The sequence below is a fragment of the Lissotriton helveticus genome, chromosome 2_1, assembly GCF_964261635.1.
Source record: "Lissotriton helveticus chromosome 2_1, aLisHel1.1, whole genome shotgun sequence".
NCBI lineage: Eukaryota > Metazoa > Chordata > Amphibia > Caudata > Salamandridae > Lissotriton > Lissotriton helveticus.
Genome location: NC_136059.1, coordinates 651,252,768 through 651,279,394, shown reverse-complemented (window position 1 = coordinate 651,279,394; position 26,627 = coordinate 651,252,768).

Sequence of the window (26,627 nt, the reverse complement as noted above, 5' to 3'; positions counted from 1 at the left end):
CATTGCAAGGTAAGTGTATGTCCTATTCCCTGCACCAATACAATCACATTAGACATTTCCCATATCAACAGCATGTGAACCCCCCCACCCACTTTAGAAGGCCCGAATTGCAAAAGCCATACCCAGTAATCAAACAGCGCCCCAACATGTGAAAATAAATATCTAAAGAGATATGAGGTTCACCCATTGTAGGGGACGCCGCGGCACAGTCGACTCCCTGGTGGACAAGGAAGATGGCCACCGGTTAAAATGTTTTGTGCTCCCTAAGTTAATGTCTCTTCGCCTGCATGAGAATGGTAATGAACCCCTCACATTACAACAGCTGGTGGAACAACCCATGCATCATTATCTAAACTCAGCAATTCGTAAAGGATACTAAGAAATCGGTGCAATCAGGTCGATATCCACAATCTGTCGATAAGAATGGAAGCTCTAGTTCAATAGCGGTACTGAGCTGCGTCCTGCAGTGAATCAGTATCACCAGAGCCCCCAATAGTGCCGATGTTGTGGGATAGTCAGTACGTGAACAATATTGGGTATCATTGCGCAGTGTCTGATGCAACAGGAGATGTTTACTTTTTGCAACGGAGAGACTTGGCAAATTCCATAGCCTGCTTTGGGTTAGCAAACATCTTGGCTTTGTCATCAGTGTCTCTCCGCAACTGGGCCGGATAGAGCATGACATACGGAATGTTTTCGGCGATCAGAATCTTTTTCGCTGGTTGAAATTCCTTTCAAGCTGCCTGTACTGTCGCCGTGAAGTCAGGGTTGAATGACAGGGGTTGCCCTGGTAAGTAATGTTGCCTTTTTGTCTGGAGATGCGGAGTACCGCATTCCTATCCCTGAAATTGAGCAGTCGGGCGATGATAGGTCTGGGTGGGGCCCCAGGAGGCAGCTGCGTCACCAGAGATCAGTGGGCCCGCTCCACAATGAATATGTCAGAAAGGTTGTTGGTGCCACACATATCTCGAAGCAGGTTTTCAACCGAGGTTTCCAAGTGCCCTACATTTGTGGATTCTGGCAGACCAAGGATGCGTATGTTATTGCGCCAGGAGCACGCTTCAAGGTCTTCATTCTTGGCCCGAATGACTGCTAAGAGTTTCTCCAAAAGAATAAAAAAACAAAAGGAAGGTGCACTACATAAACAGTCGAGAGAGAAGTGAATTCTTTGAAGGTTCTTCTTTTTATTGGATAACATCAGCGGCACACAGCCAACACGTTTCATTCCCCAGTGCCAAGGGAACTTCGTTAGGGCTGCAAATAATTATAAAAACACATAATTATACGAATATATGGACTATAACAAAACAGGAAACTATACCACATACCACATTAAGATAGTCATCAACAGAGACACTGGCAAAGGAAGAGATACAAAACTACAATCATACAAAAACAGTGCTTTAAAAAGGCCCAACACATATTATAATCACAGTAAAAGAAGGAAAAATTACACCTTATTTTTGGACGAGTCTAATACAGATTGTCACAGATTGTACTATTTCTAGTTCCAAATAGCATGATTAGGCCCAAGGGCCCCACATATGCAAATAACTGGGGCAAAACTGTCAATCCTTTTGTGAATTTATACAGAGAAAACGGACTATCATACATCGGAAAGACTGACATCACAAAACAATACGTTTAAAAATTATGGTGGGAATATATGAGAATTACAGTCATAGAAAAAAGAAAGTAAACTTATGAAGAAGGCTCATTGAATCTGTAACAAAACTTATATATAACCACATATAATATAACAGAAGATGAGAATATCAGGTGTATGGCACGGAAATAAATAAAAAGCAAGGTAAATACGGGAAGAAAAAAACGGAAAAGGTGGGGAAAAGAATCCAGAAATCACATAAAAATAGAGGAAAAGAGAAGAAAGGAGCGATAGATCCAATCCTCTGACTTCGTGCAAAAACACACTGGACCCATAAATCCTTTTTTTTTAAAGTACTAAAGCTTAACCTACCCTAATATGAGAAAAATCTTAGTAAAAAATCACAAAGATAGTAATAGATACCGACCTCACCTAATTGTATGGTTTGAGGATTACTTGTAGTCGTACCTGAGGACGGTAAGAGTCCGTATTTATGTCGAAAGATTAGTCAAATGACAAGTAATTTCATCATCCTGGTAATGTATATCTAAATAAAAAAGTGACAAAGGTTCAATTAAGAGTATCCAAAAGAAAAGCAGAAAGATGCCCTGCAAGGAGTGAAAATCATGCTCTCCCGATAGTCAAACAGTAGTCCTATCGGTACATTTTTATGGAGACATGATAAAAACAAACATGGTTTCATCGTGTTGAAAAACAAGAAGTCTTAAATAGTACAAGGAACAGCAGAATAAGTCATCTAGGGTAGGTTTGGGGACATTTGCTCAGGTAGCGAGCAAAGAGGAGAGAGCCTCTCTCCATATCCGTATAGTAACCCCCAATAAAAGGGGAAAAATGAGGGCCAAAAAGTTATTTGCATTTTGGTCCTTCCCACAGCCACCCTTCTTAAAGGGGTTCAATAGATCAGCGAGAGTTCTCACCTAGGTAAGGTAATTCTTTTCCGGTCCTGATTAGGATTAGGTAACAGCGAGTGAATATAATAATACACCTCTGCTAAGTGACGGACTCCTTCTCAGACGACCCACTAATGCACAGTAATGAATGAAACACAAAAAGAGATACCATGTATTGAGAATCTTTTGATTGTGTGGAACGAAAACAACAAAAATTAGCAGGGACACTAAAAAGGATCAAAGGATCAGAAAACGTTTTACATAATAACAGTAATCTCCATAAATTAGTGAGATTAAAAAGCCTCCGAAGATAGGCTAAATGAAGAATAAAACAAGCATTATGAACTAAAAGGAACATGGTCAGGTTCCGGAATATCCCAAATAAGTACACCAGTAACCTACCAGGTCATCAACACCGCAAAGCTTCCCATTAAAGTCGACGTGCAGGTCTATATTCAATAACCAGTCTAGAGAGTAAAATTGTAAATAGAAACATGTTACGTATGAGATCTCAACATGATAGTAACCAGATTCAGTCCCTCACTTAAACCTCTAGTAGTCGCCAAACATGTGTGCAAGCAGTCGGGCAGCAGGCCCCGAAATATCCAGATTAGTCAAAAGAAAGACCCGGCTACGTGCGCGCCCCCCATAGTGTGCCATCGCGTAGAACACATTAACCGCTATGCAGTGTCCTGTTGGCCGACAACCACAGGACACGCCACCAGGCATGCGGTATGAATAATCCAATGATGCGAGTGCCTGACCCAATTGCAACGAAGTAAAGGGAAAATAACAAGCAGTAGTCCTGCATCCCCGATAATCCAATGGTGCGAGTGCCTGGCCCAATTGCAGCGAACTACTGGGAAAGTAACAAGCAATAGTCCCACATCCCCGAATGGCACTTACCAGAGCTTCCATGGTAAGAAGTTGACGTATCTTCTATGGCAGATAACGAAAACAGGAGTCGATATGCCGCCATGTTTGTTGAAATAAATACACGGCACCATGTGCATCACCACTCCCACTGCTAGTCGAAAATAAAGACAGACTAAGGCGACACCGGTAGCCTCGACCGGGAGGTGTAATTTTATATCTCACACATAATTATTATTAGAGCCATAATAGGCAGATGAAAAAGAGAGTACTAAAAAGATAACCCCTTGAAAATAACTAACGGGCACTCTCGCCAGAAGTGAAACTACCGGCATAACTATTGTGTTGCCGGCGGCCATATTGGAAGGGTAAAAACCTGGGCAATGTTGAAAAGGTAAAGAGAAAAGGCGATACAGAAGAGGGACAGTATCTGAGAGCAGAAACGCAAAGGAAATGATAAAGTCGGACAGACATATCATACTGGCACCGTAGTAGGTTATGCGTATATTAAAGTGCCCAGCATTATCACCTTCACACAATTCAAAGAAATAATAAATCAAGAATATAACATAATAAAAAGAAAAAAAAGTATCATGGTATATTGGGTGCAATCGATAAGCAAGAAACTAATGGTATGGCAGTTGCGTCGACAGTGGCCAAAATGAGGAAGTAAAACAGTATAGAGTTCAACCGAAGAGAAGGGGAACAGTGTTTAAGAAAAGCGGCGAAAAAACACTAGCATATCAGCCACGGAAGTCACAGAAGTATTCTCAAGAAGATTAGATGTACAACTTGAAGGCGGCCCCATCACGGGGGACTTCTCAGAGTATATTCGTGTTCCAACCACCCCATGAAAAGACATGAATATGACGGGGCAGATTTCGAACCCATTGCGGTCCCAAGAGTCTGCAGGAACCAATTTCCATTGTGCATAAAGAAGTTATTGGTAAGAATAATGTCGATCATTTCAATGATCATCTCATTGAATGTCCCCAAACCTACCCTGGACTTATTCTGCTGTTCCTTGTACTATTTATGACTTCTTGTTTTTCAGCACAACGAAACCATGTTTGTTTTTATCATGTCTCCATAAAAATGTACCGATAGGACTACTGTTTGACTATCGGGTGAGCATGATTTTCACTCCTTGCAGGGCATATTTCTGCTTTTCTTTTTGGATACTCTTAATTAAACCTTTGCCACGTTTTTATTTAGATATACATTGCCTAGATGATGAAATTACTTGTCATATACGGACTCTTACCGTCCACGGGTACGACTACAAGAAGTCCACAAACCATACAATTAGGTGAGGCCGATATCTATTACTATCTTTGTAATTTTTTGCTAAGATTTTTCTCATATTAGGGTGGGTTAAGCTTTAGTACTTTTTAAAAAAAAGGATTTATGGGTCCAGTGTGTTTTTGCACGAAGTCAGAGGATTGGATCTATCGCTCCTTCCTTCTCTTTTCCTCTATTTTTATGTGATTTCTCGCTTCTTTTCCCGACCTTTTTTCTGTTTTTTTTTCTTCCCATATTTACCTTGATTATTATTTCTTTCCGTGCACTACACCTGATATTCTCATCTTCTGATGTATTCTATGTGGTTATATATAAGTTTTGTTACAGATGCAATGAGCCTTCTTCATATGCTTACTTTCTTTTTTCTATGACTGTAATTCTCATATATTCCCACCATCATTTTTAAACGTATTGTTTTGTTATGTTAGTCTTTCCGATGTATAATGGTCCGTTTTCTCTGTATAAATTCACAAAAGGAGTGACAGTTTTGCCCCAGTTATTTGCATATGTGGGGGTCCTTGGGCCTAATCATGCTATTTGAAACTAGAAATAGTACAATCTGTGACAATCTGTATTAGACTTATCCAAAAATAAGGTGTAATTTTTCCTTCTTTTACTGTGATTATAATATGTGTAGTTTTCTATCTCTTCCTTTGCCAGTGTCTCTGTTGATGACTATCTTAATGTGGTATTGTTTCCTGTTTTGTTATAGTCCATATATTCGTATATTTATGTGTTTTTATAATTATTTGCCGCCCTGACGAAGTTCCCTTGGCACTGGGGAACGAAACGCGTTGGCTGTGTGCCGCTGTTGTTATCCAATAAAAAGAAGAACCTTCAAAGAATTCACTTTTCTCTCGACTGTTTATGTAGTGCACCTTCCTTTTGTTTTTTTATTCTTATTGTTTAATAGACACCTCGCAGCAGCAGGTGCTGGAAGTTGTTGCACTCATAATATTACTTGAAAACTAAGCTCGTGATTGTGCTTTACCATGGTCTGCTGCTGTGTTCTTTCGCTGTCCTAAGAGTTTCTCCATGTCTGACATTTTCGCATAAACCCGCTGTAGACCATCTTCTGCATTTGAAATGCGCTGCTCCGTCACGCCAATTCTCACCCCCTGCGTGTCTAGTTTGGCTGAAATGTGTTCCATGCACGCATTAAGGTCCTTCATGTTGTCATTTATTGATTGCAAGCTAGTCTGGATATCCGCTAGGGTTTTCTCCAGAGCAGTTGGGGCCGCAGTGGCATTGTCCAACTCTGAATTGGAGGCAGCTGTTTGTTGAGATTTGCCAGATTTGCGCAGTTCAAATGAAGGCGTGGTTGAATCCTGTCAGGCTTGCCCATATTTGCTGGTGTGTGGAGATCTCGTGTTCACACTCATAAGCAGTATGTCCGGTCCATTGACTGCCATCTCGTTATGGCATATCCCCTGCTCGCTTTAGCCTGCATGGTGTCAGGAAAGGTTGGAGCACACAAGCAGTCCCTCCGCTCTTCATGCACAGCGCTCAGTAAATCAATCTTCTCACAAATGCATCTATAGGCAGTGTAGGGGTCAGCGCCGTTAGGCCTTCTGTCCAGGCACTAAGCGAGATAGGCAGCGATATGAAATATATTTGAGTCACACAGGGCAGGCCCTAGCACACAGCATCGCCTGACTTCATCAGGTCTGCCTGCGCAGTCCCAGTCCCATTACTAAACACAAGTGCACCCCGCCAGACATGCTGGGGGTCCGCCGGGCTGTAGATCCACGATCCCGCAGGGGCACGGCAGCGGCACCAAAGTGAGTTCAGAATGGCGGATAGATATAGGGATTTCAGTCAAAGCAGCCAGGAGTAGTGCCAGCCCATGTGGCGCAGCAGTCTAGTTACTGTGTCTCCACCACAGTCCAGCACGTGTGTCTCAGCGAGTGATGTCTCTCTCGCCATCCCGCCCCAGTGACTCACCGCAGATCAGAGCACTCACGTCATGGTCAGGGCCTGCAGGTCCTACGCCGTCCTGCATCCAGCGATGTGGAAACTGCCATGCTCCCAGCAAAAGTATGACCGTACCAGGCAACCAGAGCGTCACCGGACTCCAGAACAGGGTGTGTTGAGGTCTCGTTGCACGCTCTTGCTGCACCAGGCCGCACCACTACTTCGGCACCACAATCCGCAAACGTTCCATCATCTGCCAGCGCCCCTCGCATACGTCACGCAGCGCTAAGGCTTCCAGGGCCGTCTCATTCCGGTCCGCCGCGGTGCGGGATATGTTGTGTTTTCGTGGCTCACACTCACCGCCGCAGGCCCCGTCGTCACACCAGGCCTCGAGCATCTGCGACATCATGGCTCGCAGCACCTTCTGCAAATGCACCTCTGGCGCCGCTCAGAGGGCAGGGTCCAACTTGTAGGAGTCTTCGGTGAATTCAACCCCCAGTCAGCACAGGCTGCCTGGTCCACGAATCAGCGCAGCAGCACACATCTCTCAGTGCGCACCGCTCTGCGCTCCCTGGGACCACAGCTGGCGATCACACCCAGAGAGCATTCCTGGGCTCGCAGAAACAGCGAGGCAGTCGCCGGCCCAGTCAGCTCCAATACTGGTCGTCGGAGTCAGTGCTAGAGTAGAGGCATGGAAGACCAGCGGCGCTCAGAGCTCTGGGCCTCAGCAGCTTTCGCGGCAGCTCACGATGTCGCCATGTTGTCCCAGGCACGGTATGAGCACACCCACCCTCTCCGTCCGCCCCAGCCCGCCGACCGCCACCAAACTCCGCCAATATAGCCCTCATTGTGGGTGGAAGCGGCGCTAGTGTTTGGATGGCTGATCGAGAGCAGGATTAGTGAAGGATAGTGTCGGTGCCCGGTAGAGCTGCACTACAGTGTGGCCATCTTGCTGTGCGCCAAGCCAAGCCCCTGCAAATAACAATAAAGTTGTGAAGGTAAACGTTAGGTTACTTATCTTTGTGGAGCCGCATTTAAAAAAGGCAGAATAGACTGACTGCATGTCTATTATAGCCTGACTTTATTATAATCTTGGACAATGTACACTGTGATGTCATACTTTAAAGTGGTTGGGTGGAATTGGCATTAAAAGATGAATGCATAATGGTAGCCTCTGGTCTTGTAATTAAATATCCTGCCCATAGGGCTACTTAGGGCCTACCTTAGGGGGGAGATATGTGTAATAAAAGAGGAGTGTTAAGGCTTGGCAAGTTTTAAATGTCAAGTCAAAGTGGCAGTAAACTGCACACACAGGCCCTGTAGTGGCAGGCCTGAGAGAGGTTTGAAAGTCTAGGACAGTGGGTAGCACAAGCAGTACTGCAGGCCTGTTAGTAATATTTATTTTTCAGGCCGTGGGTATATGGGATACCAATTTACAAGGGAATTACAATTAAATTAAATATGCACATACACTTTAACTCTGATTTGCAGAAGCAATGTGCCCAGAGTCCTAACACCAACTAAAAGAGGGTCAGAGAAATAGGTCGAGGAAGGAAAAACTTTTGGGGATAGCCCTGCAGAAAGGGCCAGGTCCAACAATTGTGCTGTTTTGCTGAAGCCTCAAGCAACACTGCAAAATATTGTGTGCAGGGCAAGTCAAAATGTTAGCCCTTGATTGCATCGCCATTGGGTATCTTTTTCCCTCTTAGGCTTCTTAGGCAGTTGAATGGGGCAAAGCTGCAGATTGTGGCCTGCCAGGACTCCATCTGGTTAGATACTTGCTCATGAGGTCCTGCTGTGGCCTTGACACTTTCAGCAAAAACCTCTAAGAGCAACAACTTAGAAAATATGTCCCACCAAGACTGCTTTTTTTCGACCAGTTGAAATAGCAGTGTTGACAATGTTTCAATCAGATCAAACCTCAATGTTGGTGTGGATACTAGGCTACAGCTTTATACAGATTCAAATGGAAAAAAACGTTCTCCACTCTCGTCAGCAATATAGCCAGAAGTGCAGTTCTAACAGGTCTTGCTGGTTTTGTTCCATCCAGATGATGAGGTCTCTCTTACTTGCATCTTACACACTTTTCCTCTCAGACAGTTCCATGGAGACCGGGCCTCTCTTAAAAAGATTATAGATCATTTAAGTGTTGTGCTTCAACATGAAGCAAGCTTCTCTGACCGTGAGAGTAGGTTTTCAGTGTTAGAGATTTAAGTTGAAGCAGGATCCACACTCCACAGTCCTTCAGCAATGCAGGAGATCAACATTGGAAAATGTCCCTTCCTGCACATAAACAATCATCCCTGCAACGCAGGCACCTTTGCATCATTAGGGAAGGGTGTCTGCATTGGCAATAGGCAGCTTTCTTAGTACCAAGGCAAGTAAAAACAATGGGGCGTGCCTTATTCTTGTGAATAAGCCCACCCCTGCTTTTTTTAAATGACGTGTTGCTAATAAATTGCTTGTAGAGCAGAGCTGCGTCATTTCTTTCTCAGTGTGCCCCAAGGTTTCTAGGTATTGCAAATTATCAGTACCAAATATAAAGGAACCACAAATATCAACAGAATTTAAAGAATGACTGCCTTGCTGCTCTCACAGACTCCAACAAACATAGACATCCAGCAAGAGGAACAACAGCATCCTACGCAACTGGAGCTCCATTTTTTAAATGTCTTTTACTGCGGTGTGTCTCTGAGTCAAAAAGAGGGGTTGGCCTAACGACTAAGGCTCTCGACCTCGGACCTGGGGATCTGGGTTCGAGTCTCGGTAACGACGCCAAAACCCCCCTGTGATTCTGGGCAAATCACTTAATCTCCCCGTGCCTAAAAAACAAATAAATAAAAAAAAATGAAAGTGTGTCCTCATGTAACGTAACTGGTGCTATGTAAAGCGCTCTGATAACTGATTCAGTTCGGTTCAAGTTCGCGCTATATAAAAAAAAAAAAAAAAACCTGTCGCAACACAAAAAGGACAGATCACTTGAGGCCATTCATAGTGTGTTTCATGGTTTTAAAATGCTGCACCATGATTTATTTTGTGTTTGGCAACGAATATGTGATCTGTATTGTAAGATGCTTTATTTTTACTGGTTCTGTGGTTTGTCCGATATAGTTTTTTACACACTGGTTTGCTCTGTTATTAAATAACGTTTTTGGTGTTGGAATCAGAGAATTTTGTTTGGATGACTGTAATTCCATTGAGTTACACAAACATTGTATCCGTGATTAATTGACAAACCATGCATTGTCTGCATCTGTAGTGTCCCAACACTGTGGGTTCTCCTAATAGATTGGTCAAGGCTTTTTAGGTCTTGGCTATACATGCACTGTCTAGAAGAGACTGTTGTATTTAATATGTGGACTTCAGCCAGCCCAAAGAATTTCCCTTTGCTGGCTCCATCATCGCACTTATATTCTTTCTCCCATCTTGTTTATGGAATGCATGCGTCATGCTTCTTTCTGTGTTCAGCCCTTCCCTGAGAGCATGGACCAACTGCTACTATCCATCCACTGTTTGCAACTACTTTAGGAACTGCTTTTTTCTTTGCTTTTGAGCACTTCACATGAGCCCTTGTGTTTTCATTACCTCCCAGCTCCTTTTCTGTAAACAGGCCTCAAAATCTTGTTCTTATATAGTCACATTTGTTGTGTATTAAAAGACCGAGGTCAAATATCAGAAGCTGTTTTCTGAGGGTGCCTGTTTACTTTTCTTTCTCTGATGTCAAAGTGAGAGGATTTGTTTTTTATTAATGTTGGAGTGTTCCTCGTAAACTATAATTATTTTCTTACACACACCTGTTTGAGCACCACCAATACAACAGTGTTCAGGCACCAAGTCTGTGTTTAGAGGACTTGCAAGGGTGTCAGCAGACAGTCTTTTCAAATGACAGCGTCTACTTGCAGTTTCGAGCAAGTACCTCTCTGCATCCAGTGTATGACAGAACTTTGCCGTATTTGTTTATTTTTACTGCGTACCTGTGGTAAAATCGCCACATTAAAATAGGTTGGCTTTTTCAGGTAATTACGGACTGCTATTTTGCTTTGATCCCTGCACAGTAAAAGATACCAGCCTGGCTGCTGTACCATCTTCACAGTCTGTTAGGTGACTTAACTTTTTTATTGGGGCTGAATCCTTTATGTGTACCTCAGACCTTGCGGTTTGGGGAGTGTTTAACTTTGTTTAATAGCTTGGTTTGTTGACGGCCATATTGATATAGTATTTTCTGATGTGGACAATATGGAATGTCATAATTCAAACATGTTTTTAAGAAATCGTTGGAAAGAAGTATGCTGCTCAGTTATTTTCTTCTGAGGCTATTTGTAGTTCAAAACTAAAAATATTTTATAATTTGATATTTGCTTTACTTACTATTTTAACATTAATTGAAATGCTTTATGAGCCTCATATTTTCACATTATTTGTAACTGGCAAGGACAGTAAAAGGAACACTGTATTTCTAGACACCTCTTTCATCCTTTGAGCGAATAGCTTGCACCACATGGATCTATACAGCCAGTCCAATTTTTGTTTCTACTGTGTTGCCTCCTTGCTCCATCCCCAGCCACCATCGTAGAAGAAATGTTAACTAGATTGGGGTTTGTGTAAGCACTACGCAGCGTGAACCAAGACGCCGGAGCACTTTGGGGGGTAACAATTCTAAGGGTAAGGCCTGAATCACGATGTGTTTAAGGGGAGGCAGGCACAGTTATAAAAATAGATATGTCACGTTTTATTTTCCCTTAACGCTATTGTGCCGAGTAGGAACAAGTAACAGAACAGTCCCCATGGCATCCTTCAGGCTGCATAGATATTTCTCCAGCAGGTGCATCAACCCACAAATCTATGTTGTGCCTCCTGGTATGAAGTTAAAGTTGCTCTGAGGCAGTTGAGTGTCGGCAGTAACAAAGCCAACAGGTCTTGCATCGCCGAGACATATTGTCTTTGCCATTGCTTGTGTATTGGTGTTCTCGCTGCCCTGTTGTTCGTTATTCTTACTCCTTTTGAAAGAAAAATCACAGGGTAGGTAGATTAAAACTGAATAACAGTAGTTAGTTGTTTTGAACAATCAACTTGATTCAATTGGTTTTGGGACTGTACATCAGTACAAAAGTAAGAGTGTGACTGTACTTTTGGTTTTAGGTTCTAGTAGGGTCTCAAGTGGAGTGAACCATGCTTTTTTCATCGCTGCTTTCATCAGTTTTCTAGGCTATCCTCTGTTCATCAGTTTATTGACTAGTATGGAAATACTGGGCATAAGGCAGATTTTTATTTAGGAATGTCTGATGTCCACTAGGGATATTGAGAAACGTTTTGCTATCAATTGGATGCACTGTACAGACTTGCAATCAATTCCCCGTTCAATTCTTTGATCCACAGATCTAAAAAATGTATTTTATATTGATCTTAGGACATGGTGAATTTAAGATCCTTTGTTCGATGGTAGAGCCAATCATTACATTCAATGAGGGGAGGGCTTTTTGAGTGGACCTCGCCCACTCATGAATATGTTATCAATATATCTGTTCTAGGTTTTTTATACGGTTCTTTAAAAGTTTAAGCTCACCTTAATTCCATTCTCTACAAAAAAAAGAGATGAATAAATTAGCTTTTACCATGGCGCAGCTGAACCCCATCCCATCTCCTCTCACTTGATTTCAAAGAGAAAATCAGCTTTGAATTTGAAAATAAATTTTATTAGGCATATGGGATCGAGTTGAATTAGAAAGTCAGTACGTCATGAGGGGATGGGAGTTTGTTTCAAGTATCTATGTGACCTCGTTATGGTAGTTTGTCTTATATCACAAGCAAGTTTTGCAGCTTTCTAATCAACTGTGAAAGTTTTGTATTCCAATATTTTTTTGTTAACGTCATTTAACAATTTTTTCAATTCATGAATGGTGTTATCTCCTAAATTGTCTTTTTCCAGTGCCTCAATTTCTTTAAGCTCCTGTTTGCTTCTGCGGAATGCAGCATCAATGGAAAGTGCCAACCAGTCAATAAATAACGATAAATACTATTCATCATCATTCAAAGTTACTGGTATGTTTTTTACTTGAAGGCCCCACTGGATCGTATTCTTTTTTAAATGTTCTGGTACCATTTGTCCCGCCGATAAATTCTAATTTGCTTCTTTTTTAGCCTTATTAATGTTTTAACATTGCATAATTGGTATTCTTAGTGACTTTATTTGTATCACTAAGAAGTCAAGGGCTATCTAACAGTTTATTGATTTGTTCTTGGGTATAGCTGACTGTCAGTGGTTCAGACCTCTCTAGAAAAAAGGCAGATTCCTGTATGTTCCATATGGAGAATGATACTTACTACTAAACTTCACACCTCTTCAGGTGGAAATATGCAGTAGAAACAGGGAGATGGCTGATAAACCCTAAATCAACCATATTGATAACCCTTCTCCCTAGATAGCCAATATATTACACTGTGCCCAGGTTCTGCTGTTATTCGGGCATCTCCTGGCTTCATTTTCCCGGTGAAGAACTGAAATACTCCAAAGAATCACAATTCGCCTGTAACATATTTACAGCCAAACCAGGGTTACTATGAATCCCTTAAGAGTCTTCACTCTATCAAAAAGAATTGCTTAGTAGATTAAAGAAGCACTAAATACATACATGAATATGTTTTTGCCTCACTTTATTCCAGAAAACTATGAAGATATGTTTTCACCTAAAGTCCTTCCCATTCTCAGTAAAGAACGATTTAGACGAAATGGGCAATTAAAAAATATTTAAATCAGCAAAAATTCCAGATGTGGGTGGGAACATGAGTGCCTTAATGAGAATGGCTGATCTGTGGCTATCAGTGACGTATTTAACACCCATGAAAACAGAACCCTTTGACTATTCACAAAATGTCTCCACACTTTCTGAGCAAGTTTACATTTGCTGCCAAATAAATGCTCATGCAGATGTGTACAATGGATGTGAAAAAACAATATTTCATGATTGCTATTAGAAGGGATTTATCTCCCTGAAAAATATGGAAGAAATATGAAAAAAAAAACAAATTGTATGCACCGATGCATATTTCAGCTGCAATTACTTATATGGATCATTTGTCTAAAGGACAAATCGCATGAATACGTTTTAAGACTTAAGGGCAATCAGGCGAATGGTAGGAAGAAACTGATAAAGAGTAGCTTTACTATGATTAAAATATACCTGTGGCTCTGACCCATGGCTCTTGCAGGCAAGACTAAAGAAGGAATGCGTGGTACTACACAGAACATGGATTCTGCAACATGATTAGGTAGACCATGCATGTTATTTATTACTCACGAGTACACTCCGCACATCACTTTAAAAGGAGGAAGGAGGTCGTGCATTCTGAAACAACTGTAGACTTCATTTGAATACATTTCCCTAAGGTGTGTACTGCTTAAAACGCTGTCTGCGAATACTGGGTAGCCCTCTTGAATATTTGAGCAGGACTGTAAATGTGTAGGCTCTAGCTATTATAGGCAATATTCAGAAATGCATTTTCTAATACAAACAAAATGAATCCATTTGCAAAATGTGCCTACCTTCTGTATATAGAGGTGAAATAGTACAATTTTACACATAGAAGCCTAAATTATGTTTTTACCACCTCTCGTAAATCCCTCTCTTTTTCCCGTTGCCAAATAATGCATTATGCACCACATTTTCTGCGCAGAAAATTGTCCTTCAGCTATGTACAGCATGTCATTTTGTGAAATTTGCCTAAGTACCGTTTAGGAGCATACTTTAATACTCTGCAAACAATGGTCTGTTTCCTAGTGAGTGTGTATGTTATGCCTGTTTCTCCGTCTATCTCGCCTTCTGGCTATCTAAATCAATATAGCTGTTGTATTTTATCTAGTTTTCTAATATATCTACATATTTCATGCGAGTAAGACTGTAGGGTCCACTGTTTTCGTTGTTGATAATCTATTTTTTTAATACGCCCTTCCTAATCTATGTTTTCTGATCAGCGTAATACTTAAAAACACCACAATTAACATGGACTGTTTCATCTGTTGCCTTTCCCCTTAATGCAAGGTGAGTATTATTTTTTCCTTTTCTAGTACTGTCATTGCATGAGGGGTGCCAATGTAGTGGCGAAAACCTGACCTGGTTTCCTATCCATTGCATGCACCCTTACAATTTTACACCATATTTTTGAATGACTGATGTTGCTGAAATTTTGCATGGACATTTGCATCGTCATGCTGAAAAACGACATTTCCATTGGCACACAAAAACAACATTCTGCGCTTGCCGAAATGTTAATGCAAAAGTTAATTAGTGTAACAAGGGAGGTTTGGGGGGCAGCCGAGCACCACGAGGCCTGCCACCCGGGCAGATTTGTGAGGGGGAGGGTGGCGAGCAGGGAGCAGAGGGAGCAGCCATTTTGCTGCTTCGGGCTGCCTGGGGGATAGCCCAAAGGCAGCCCAATTTGAAATAGTAGCCCAAAGGGTATGCATAGTGGTTTTGTGCTTGCCCAGCCACGATTTTAGGTTCTGGGGACCTGGTGGCTGGGAGCGCTGTAGACAGGGTTTTTTGTCTGTCAGGTCTTTGGCAAGTTTTGTGGTAGACTTTGTTAGCGTTGGGCTGTTGTGTATCATTATGGCCAGCGAGGAGATCAGGGTTCTTGAAGCCATCCGCCTGCTTAGCGAAGCAGGGTGGATGGATTTACTGGTGAGCCCCCAGGGCGGTGTGCGCCCTGTGAGGCAGTGTTAATGCTGGTGGGGCCTCGGGGGGGGGGGGAGGTGGGGGGAAGTGAAGCCGCAACGGGGGAGAGGGGGGGCGGTTGGTTGAGGCTGCGAAGACAGGGGGGCACGGGGGGCGCAGGGAGAGTCCATCTCCCCCCAGGGAGAGCAAGGGACAGGATGAGGCCAGGGGGCGATAGGGGGCCCGGGGGGGATCTCCCAGGGGGTGCAGGGACTGGTTTCCGTGGGGCACAGGTGGATGGGGGGCGGAGCTGTCCGTGGAAGACTTGGAGGGGGCGCAAGGGAGGAGCCGGGGGGAGAGGGTGATGTGTCCGGGGATGTGGAGGGGGACAGGTGGCGAGTGGGGGGATGTCTCCTTTGTTGTTGGGGTCCGATGATAGTGAGAGGGAATGGGAGGGGCTGGATGTTTTCGACACCTGGGAGGAGGGCATGCGTGAGGCACGGTGGGGGGAGTGGGGCATCGCGACAGTGAGGTGGCGGGCCCTTCGTGGCAGGGGTAGCTCGCGGGTTTGCAGGGAGGGGATGGGTGAGGCCTCCTCGGATGAAGGGGGGGCGGGGGTAGGGGGGTTTGGTTTGGAGTGACGAGGGGGAGGACGGGGGTGAGGCGGGGAGTCAGATGGAGGTTGGTGGTGCAGAGGTGGTAAACATCCGGGGGTGGGGAGGCGTTGCGGAGGTGGTGGTGAGGCCCAGTTTGAGGGACCCAGCTCACCGGACCTACCTTTCCTTTTTCAGGAGGACGTTTGCCGTGGGGTTCCTGACTTGGCAGGGCTGGGGACGGCCCCTCAACGCCAAGGTGAAGGAAGGGCTGAGCCTCCCGCGGCATGCCTGGCACCGGCGGGGGATCCCGTCGCAGCCAGCACAAGAAGGCCCGTAACGGGCTCGCTGACCCCTCCACCCTCAGGGCCTCTACGGCTTGGGCTCACCAACGGAAGAGGAGCACTGCTTCGAATGTTTTTATTGGCTTGGGAGGGGCAAGGGATGTGTTTGCTGTCTCTAGCAGGGTCCAGTCAACGCCGCCGGCCGGGCGGGGTTATGTACATGGCGGGGTGCAGGTAATTGAAGATGCGGAGAGTTTAGAGAAAGGAGAGTTGAGGGATGGTGAGGGTGGCGGGGTTCCTCTAATGGTGTTGGTGTTTTGCAGGTGTCACGGGTCCCACGGGAAAGGACGGCCCGGAAATCTTATCTGGAGAGGACGGCGTCCCTGGATAGGAGGGTCGATGAGCGGCACGCGGCGTCCTTGGCATCAGGTAATCGAGCGGCGCACATGGTGTCAATTGAGGTGGGGGATGGGGGGGATCGCCTGAGATGTTATATAGCATTTTAGGACCCTAGTGTAATTTTATCGATTCATGCCCTTCTATAGGTATAAAATATTGTATCCTTATATAGGCCTAGAAATCATAACCATATTAAGACATAGATCAATTAGTCCTAATATAGCTTGGCTACTTCCACTAGTTCCGAAAATCTACAACAATTTCTTGGAAAAACCCGCCTTCAGCAGTCAGGGACTTCCCCCTGCATGAATATTGATTTATCCAAGAACTCATGGAGTTTGCAGAGCATTAAGTCTCTAATGACGTTATTATGTCCAATCTTACGTCAAACTCAGCATCTTCAAGGTGTAAATATGCCCACACTTGTCCAAAAAAACACACAGTGGTTTGGAGCAGTTTGACTATCTACTTGCCCGACGCGCCCTGCTGCAGCAAGTGCCGAAGGAAGCCGACCCTCCAGCTGACACACTGAGAGACGCTGTACTTTCTCCTGCCGAGAAATCCAGCTCCAGTGTTTCCAGGCTACCCTGGCGGGTTGCTGGGAAATCGAGTCCTGAGAGAGAGATACAAGACCTCCTTCATTCTAAACCAAGGTACGGAGCTGACTAGACCCTAAGAGAATTCTTGGAATAGATTCTTGGCAAAGAATACTAAAACTAAGCTACACCTCACTTACTTCATCCCTTGTACTAGACCTAGGTTAGGTACACTGGGGTAGGCGTATTTTAGAAGCACCAGTTGAGTACTTTTAGTCATTATTTATCACTGTATGTATTTTATGCATTTTAGATATTTTATGGCTTAGAAACCATATCATGCTTTTACAATATTATTGTATAATACTCTTCGTACTGTACGCTTTGTACTTTACCACAAGTATTACGATTGCAGCAGTTCATTTCTTATGCTTGAGAAAGAAGACTGTTCAATAAATACCTTTTATTGAAAATGCCCCAATCTCTATTTCTCTGCACCTCTGGTGAAACGAAGCATGCACAATTGACTGAGTGAAATAACTATCTATTGATTCCGCGACTCTAGAGATATATTTCTTCTTCTTGGGGAACAAAGTTGTCATGTTTTAAGCGGTTGTCAGAAACGAATCCCTTCTTGTTCATTCGAGAAAGTTTCTAGTGACCTCTGAGCTAGCTGGCACACACACAATTAAGTCTAGTATATTCGGTAGAGACCTAGTCGACTCCTAGTCGACTCCAGTCCTACGTCTAAACTACAGGATACATTCCAATTCCAATATATATTCCAATGCGCAGAGCCTATTGGGAATATAGGAACTACTACTAGAAACGCCGAACATTTGGTAAGGCGATAATTTAAGGCTAGAAAATAGAGTAACTCAGTCGTGCTTTTCACACAGACCCCATTTCCCCGTAAAATACTCCAAAAGACATCTGGAGTGGGTAAAAAGGATATATTATCCACCAAAACTGAGTATGAAGAAAATCCTATGTATTAGTTTTTGGGTTGTTCAACGTTGAAGGATACAGTGTTCCAAATTATTGTGCACCTAATCTTTGTTTCCTTCAAACTTGCTCTGCAAACTTTCATTAAACAATGCCGGATAACGGCGACAATAACGCAACTGGTGGAGCTGCAGTAATGCAACCCAGCCGGGTGTAGACGTTACAGGGTTTAATGAAGAAGACGATGATGCTATAATCATCCCGGAAAACTTAAGGAAAACTATAGCTATAAAACTTATAGAAAATGGTCTATCACCCAGAGGAGGTAGAGTTATATTTGTCATAGAGGCACATGAATATCGGCAGACAGAGGTATTCTATTCATGGATTATCTTTCCTCAAGCAAATCTAACAACACATGTGTTCCACTACTACAAAATAGAGGAACCCCCAGCGGAATACGTTCCCTTCGAGGACGTTGAAACTCCACTAACTTACTAGGAGAATCAGCTCTGGTTTAATGGCGCCCTACAACATCAAAATCACATTACCAGGCTCTGTCCACTAGGTAGACCAGGAGCAACATGGGCGGTACAAGCCAGCTATACACCGCATCCTGACATTGAAACAATGACAGGTCCAGAACTATTAGCTCAGCCAAAACAGCTAATTAAAATACATAGACAATTGGTTCAATATGTCATGCGGAATTTAACAGTCCAACCTGCTATAAGGATTCAACAGCACACCCCACATCAGGGGAACACAGAAAAAATCACACCACAGACTATACAGTCAGTTATTGGTAAATTGCCCGCAAAACAAGAACAAATTCCGTTCTGGTTAGCACAAAAAATTACTCAAATAGAGGCAGTATTCCCTGATAGTACACCTCATGAGAAACACATGATTCTGACAATCTGTTTACCAATGGGGATTGCACCACACGTAGAGGCCTGCGACACTTGGGGTACAGCCTTTGCTTCAATCTACACAAAACCACATGGTGTCCCGTCTATGGTGGTAATACCAGACGTTCTGAGACAGATTCAAAATGCATACGGACCAGAACCTGTCTTAAATCTGGGTATGAAATTACTTAAATATTTCAAACAGGTCTCGGCTATACTATTAGCCAACATAAAAGGTGAAGCAGCATCAGTGGCGATCCGCCAAAAACTAAAAGAAACAGATATTACTGAGCAACCGTATGAGCTTGCCAGAATTATTGAAAAATCATATGAAGAACTAGGTAGAGATAGTTGGGTGGGAAACCAGTAAACCCCCAACTAACTGAAAATCCTGAAAAAGTTTTTATTAAAAATAATCTCACTACTCCAAAGAAGAAGTGGGAAAACACCAAACAGACACTTCCTAGAGAGAAGCGTTCACAGTCCAGAGGAATGTCTCCTCAACAGGAGCCCTCTGAAAAAAGATACAACCTTAGAAATAGGGATAATTTGAGAAAACCTGATAGATATCAAGATAATGATACACGTTCCTCTCATACCGTTCAGACTTCCTCGCAGAAATCCGAAAGAAGAGGAAGTTCAGAACAAAAAGAAGAACGAGTGAAGTCTAAAGACGAACAACACGTTCCAAAAAATAAGAAAACTCGGTTCACCAAAAAGAAGGTAGCAAGTCTAAAGATCAGACATGCCGAGGATCTTGAGGACACAACTCAAGAAAGGGGAGTGGGCCCAAACAATGCTAGACAGCGCAGCAGAGGTAACCATAGCTCGCAAGATCCTGAAGGATCATCAGGAGACAGTGGACTTGAATGAAAGCATCCAAGTTGAAACTGCAGATACCAGGGTAAGTGTACCACATAAGTTATATGAAATAATACTCCGGATGGAGGGGGACAAACCAAGAAAAATTAGAGCACTCTTTTGGGAGACGCTCTCTAAGGGTTATGTGACATCCTTCTAGCTGAACAAGACTGGCCACCTGAATTTGTCAGGGAGTGCCCACATGGTGAAGATATAATTATTAAATGAGGGGGTGGCGTGGCACTCAATATTAGTGTTCAAAAGTTCAAACTGTTTGGTACTTTAGGTGCTGGCCGGTCTGCTCCCTCTGCCCTTTGGGGAGTTGTTACAATGAAAATATATGCTGCCTGGATTGACAGTTTGGCCAACCGCACTCTTTTGAGAGAGTTACCTCTTGTGGGGTCCTCAATGGTTTAATTCAAATTCTTTGTGAACAAATGTCAACGCTGTATTCCAAAGTTCAATTTATACATTGATCTTTTATTAGCTGTAGTTCACTTCGTGAAAAGTAACGTTGTTGCATCACAACTTTATAGAAGTTCATAGGTTATTCTTTTGAAAATGTACATATCAACTGATTCACATCAAATGATTAATCCACATGCCATTATGCCAGCCTTCTCGAATCACATTCCAATTTATAAAAAATACACACATTCCAGGAAATGGGCTGTGGCCCAGGCCACAGCATTATACAAAAATCATGTAGGATATGATGAGGATTCCCCTCATCATAAAATCCAGTTGAAAACTCAACCAACTATGCAAAGGCAATATCCTGTGAAACAGGAAGCTAAAAAACAGGTCAGGGAGATCTTAAATCAAGGGGTGATTGAAACATGCACCTCATCAATGAACAATCCTTTGTTTCCTGTCTCCAAACCAGACAATTCATATCGTCTAGTTTTGGATTACAGACATCTAAACTCCTGTTGCAAAACTTTTGCAGTACAGAATGCACATAGTGCAGCACTGATGAATAACATTGTGTGCAAAAAATATAAAACTACATTAGATATCTCAAATGGTTTATTTTGTCAAAACATTGCACCAGAAAGCAGGTATTTGAACGCTTTCTCCATAATGGGGGCACAGCGGCAATTTTGCCGTCTCCCCCAGGGATTCAAGAATAGTCCAGGGTTATTTTCAGCCTTGAGGTACGCCGCAGATGATCTTGGTGGCTTCTGCGAGGAAGGGCGGGAGACGGACTCTTTGGGTTCTGTCGGAGAGGAAGGCGGTGATCCATTCCAGGGCCTTTCCTTGGATCCCGGCGTGGCTTAGGCGGGTTGTCAAGGTGCGATGGCAGACCGTGTCGAACGCAGCCGAAAGGTCGAGCAGGATGAGGGCGGCGGTTTCTCCATTGTCCAGCAGGGTCCGGATGTCGTCGGTGGCCACGATGAGGGCAGTCTCGGTGCTGTGGTTCGCTCGGAATCTGGACTGCAATGAGTCGAGGGAGCCGTTCGTCTCCAGGAAGGCTGTCAGCTGTTTGTTGACGGTTTTCTCGATGACTTTTGCAGGGAAGGGGAGGAGCGAGATGGGGAGGAAGTTCTTGAGGTCTGAGGGGATCGGGGTGGGTTTCTTCAGGAGGGTGCTGATCTCTGCGTGCTTCCAGCTCTCCGGGAAGGTGGCGGATATGGAGTTGTTGATGATGTCCCGAAGTTTGGGTACAATGATGGAGTCTTCTTTGTTGAAGATGTGGTGTGGGCAGGGATCGGCTGGGCAGCCCGAGTGGATGATGTTCATTGTGTGGGTGGTATCTTCCATGCTGACCTGAGTCCAGGCGCACAGGGTGGTGGTGGGAGGTGTAGGTTCGGTGGTGGGATACGAGTTCTGGGCACCGAAGCTGTCGTGTATGTCAACGATCTTACGGTGAAAAAAGGTGGCCAGAGAGTTGCAGAGGTCTTGAGAAGGCGTGATGTCGTTGTTGCTGGCTTTGGGGTTGGAGAGCTCTTTCAAGACGTTGAAGAGTTCCTTGCTGTTGTGGGTGTTGTTGTCCAGTCGTTGTCTGAAGGATGACCTTTTGGTGGTGTGGATCAGCTGGTGGTGTTTGCGAGTGGCGTTCTTGAGGGCTGTCATGTTATCCGTTGACAGATGTCATTATAGACGAATGCGGTCCCACAAATACTAAGACAAGATTCATTTGGATGTGGCCCCAGCGCTCGGCTGACGCCAGAACTGTTATAAAGAATTTGCGAGTATTTATCTGCACATACGCAATCGGCATTCTGACCAGGGTCCTGCGTTTAGCTCCAAAGCTTACAAGGAGGCCATGGCCAGCTTGGACATTGCATTGCGGTTTTCAAGTCCTTTCCATCCTGAGTGAAATGCGGTAGTGGAAAAAAAAACTTGAGCAATCTATAACAGCTAGGGTATTAGGTTCGGGTGACGGGTGGGTCAGACATCTAAATAGTGTCCAACGTAGTCTTAACAATCTGCCAAGAAATTCTCTGGGGGGAATCACTCCATATGAACTATTATTTGGTACTAGAATGCTTATCCAGGACCTTGATTGTCAAACTTCAGTGGTGGAACAGAAACCCTTTGATATCAAAGACCGTTTGGCTGTTTTACAGGTCTAAAATGAAACAAGAAGAAGTCTGAGTAACACAACACAAAGCCCAATGACCACTGAAGAAAACCCACCTGTTCCAGCAAGACCTGTCTGGATTCAAAAGATTGGGGATCTAGTCAGGGAAAAGATCGCGGTAAAGAAGGAATTTGGGCCTTCTTATAGAAAAGATGTACCTGTCTTAGCAATTCTTGGAACAAGATCAGTGTTACTACCGCCGCTTGCTGGAAAAAGGGAGAACAGAACAGTATCAATTGACCTGGTAAAACCACATCATGTGGCCGATAATAAGTAGTAGGCCTAGTGGACTCCCAAGAAGTAGCAGGCAACCAAATCTGGCTACCATTCAAGAGGTTCAAACTGAAAGACTTATCACCTTTGATAAACCTGCAGTGAGAAAAGAAGGACTTTGCAACACAGCCATGGAACTCGTCCCTCTTGATACCCAAATATCAGTTCGTCAAGAAACTCCTGTCTACAGTGATGTAGCATCTGACTATACAAACATGTCAAAGGAGGAAGCAACTCCAGTGATCTCAAGAAATCCGGATGCAATACCAACTATTGACGGAACTGCCTCTGGCTATTTTATCAACTTCGATAACTTTTCTGAGAATCCCAGTGAACCAGAAATTACGCCAGCAAATACAAATTTTAAAGAAAAAATAACAGAACTCTTTCAACAACTTGAGAAAACATATCTGGTTTCACCATGGGTTGAATTTTGGATAGGATTAGGTGTACTTTTTCTACTACTATGGCTCATTCTTGTTTTAAGTTTGGGACAAATGATAGATGGAAAATACAGTACAATGGACACAGCAAGTAAGAACATCAACTTGCTCCTGCAACCTTACAAATCATCTCATCATGAGCAAAGAGACCTGTCATCAGTGAACATCACAGCCGTTCCCATACCTGGTGGTATAGCATGGGTCACAACTGATTATGACATTTATGGCCCGGTGGAACTATTGAAGATTCCACACCAGTTCAAGGTTTCTTTAAGTAATTTTGTTTCATCAAGCACCTTTTCAGATGATTGGGACTTTGAAACTGTTAATAATATGATGTCAGATTTAGAAATGTCAGCAAAATTTCAAAAACATGAACACCTAGAAGGTTCAACAAGTTATGAAGAACTGTATTGTTATAATCATTTTGGTCACCATTATTTGCACAAATCTGTAAATCCTAGAAATGTTTTTACTTACAATCAATGGGAACATTGTCCAACGCCATCAAAAGGTAGCTCTAAAACATTTTATGACAAATTTCCATACTTCTCAGGTTTTGATGTCAAAAATCTCGAAATATTTTATTTTAAAAATGTGAATAAGACAGGAATAAAAAACATGTTGACCAATACTAAACACATGTATTCTGCAAACTTTTATGCTCAGCTGTCTACATTAGGGTACAACTTTTGGAGAGACAATATTGAGACAAAAACTGTCTGGGGCACAACAGAATGGCAGGTGCAGGGTTTAAAAGCCTTGTTCAGAGCCTGCATTATCCCAGAACAAATTATATTTTTGAATGGCACTGTTCAACAAACATCATGTCTTGGCTTAGCTAAGATAAAAGATTTAAACAAACCGCCCATACCTAAGGCCACACCTGAGAGTAATGGCACTGCAGATGAGGAGGTAAAACAGATTTTAAAACACAACAGAACCAATCCTGATGGAAACAAAGGTTAATCTGGCCCATAGACACGAATAACTGTCAAGATAGATTCATGAACAAAACAGAAGGGTTCAAAATGAATAGGCCGGATCCAAGATACTCCCAGAGACAACATCCAGGGATAGTAACCACATACAGTGTAGGAAAACTTTGCCTTGATTGGCTACAGAAATCCACACTTCCAGAAATTAAACAACACTTGACTTTACTTAAAGAAGACGTTGACTTACGAGACTTCTTACTTGGGCCTCGTAAACAACGTCAAAAACGTTTCATATACGCCGGTATAAATGCTGCGTACAACGAAGCTTGGAAAATAACGCAAATGGAAACTGCAGAAAAAATACGAGAAATTGATCGTATTAATTTAGAGAAAGCACTCTCTGTAGTGGGCAATGGGTTAACGACTCTGTCCTCCAGAATTTATTCTTTGGACAGCATTGTATCATCTGCCATTGACATTAAAGAACAGGATTTGCTAGTGTTACAACATGGCCAGTCTCAATTGCATTCTATAATGCTGCTAGGCTGGGCATTACAAAATCTCCGTTCAGGCTATGTGCCATATCGTCTAATCAATACCACGTCATTGTTTACTGTCTTTAACCTTACAGATAAACAAATCTATCTGGCACAAAGAGGAGCAGACTATACGGTGCTGAGCATTGAAAAACTGGAAAGACTACCATTAAGTCTTTCTGAGAAACCTGTCGTTGAATGGATAATACATGGCACCATATTGATACCAGTGACAATTTTCCAATTTCAGTATTGTCTACAGCATGTGCCAGCAGGCCTGTATGAAAGGTTGGGTAAATTATACATTAAGTCAACCTGGAATTTACCATACACACACAAGTGTTGGAGTGGGGGAAAGGAGGTATTTCTTAGTACAAAAAAGTGTAAAATTCACTAAGCGGTACACTTTTATGTGAAGGTATTAATTTACATGGAGCCTGCGAAGGTTCTTTAAATAACCTTTCTTGCCACTTGCACGGTACTCCAGCAGCCGTGATAGACCCGATTTTCAGGCAGCTTTCCAATGGGAGCTACGTTATGCTCAATGATCACAGCTGTTGTGGCATGTAGCCAAGAAAAGCCTATCTGGTTAGTGTGTCGGCCAGGGTCACTTGTTGTATACAAGTATTGTATCCAAAAAGTAATACAGACAGGGAGACGGCGTTATGGCCTTCACTGAATATCTCTTCTATACGAATTGATACTTTAAGCAGAATGAAAACCATTCTTTTACAAAAAACTGTGCCACTAACCTCGTCTAGAGAAACGTATGATCTGCAAGTTGCAAGGACTTCTGCAGAGATACATGCATTATTATCAACAAACTGCCCAGTACATTTCGCAGAAATGTTAGGTCAAATCTTAAACATGTCTGATACCAGTGGCATCGCACATGTATTTAAGACGATCTTTTCAGGACTGTTAACACCATTCGAAGCAGTCCTCTGCATTTTTCCAAATTTCGTGCACTCTGTGTTCGGTGGTCTGCCTCTACTTTTGGGACTTGTAGCAGGAATTCTATTTTTATTTCTCCTGCTCCGATATGGCAAGTCCAGTCATCGACGATACCCAGATTACAATGGAACGGGCTCTCCTGGCCATGCAGTATCGTGACAGAATTACACAGATTCTTTGCTTGGCTCGTTTAAGAGATCTGAATACCACTTGGTTCCTTTCATTCAGACCAATCTGGTAAGATTGCATCTTACCTGTTCTACGATGCCTGCTTTGCGGAGAAGAATGCATGTTAGACATCTGTCTTACACTTCCATCAGCACTGCCAACGGATGTTGACGCCTTGCTAAGTCCGGTAACGACTCATGCATCATGTTGCCCCCAGCGGCTGCCAATCCTGATGACGGCATTCATTGAGATCTCACCAGCGATTCCAGCTATTGGTGAGGTACGTGGAACAACAGGCACACAGGTACCATCTACATCGAACATTGCTAATGCGAATGACGCTGATGGCGATGCTTCACATCTATGCACATTTGACCTACTTGATGAAGTAGTTCCACTTTCACCAACTGTGGTAGACGGCTTCTTTGCCAGCTTAGATGATTTGATGTTTTCTCCTGATACCGAGAATAACTTTTGAAAGTGCACACAGCGTTCCATCAACTCTGAAATTCGGCCTTTGGGTTTTCTAAACAAACCCTCTAACTTGGGAACTCTAAGTTTCTACAATCTACATTTGAAAACTTTTTCTCTTCATCCCAGAATATACCCTTTTTACTTGGCACAAAGTAATCTGCTTAAAGTAGAACTATTCTTAGAGAACAAGAAATTCATTTGACACTTCCTATAGACAAATATTTGGCATTTTCTCATGAAAACGTTAACAGTTTATATATTATGCTATGGAATGGTCTCGAATTTTTTTCTTCTGTAAATTTAGAGCCATTTCATGACTGTCATTTCATGTTTCATTAAGATAACATTTTTTAATGACAGCTTTGCTTATAAAATACGTGCAAGACAAATACTCATGTATGTGTATGTACCATATTTGATGTATTTCACGTATCTTGGGTAGGATTATGAACACATGCTTTAGTTATGTTT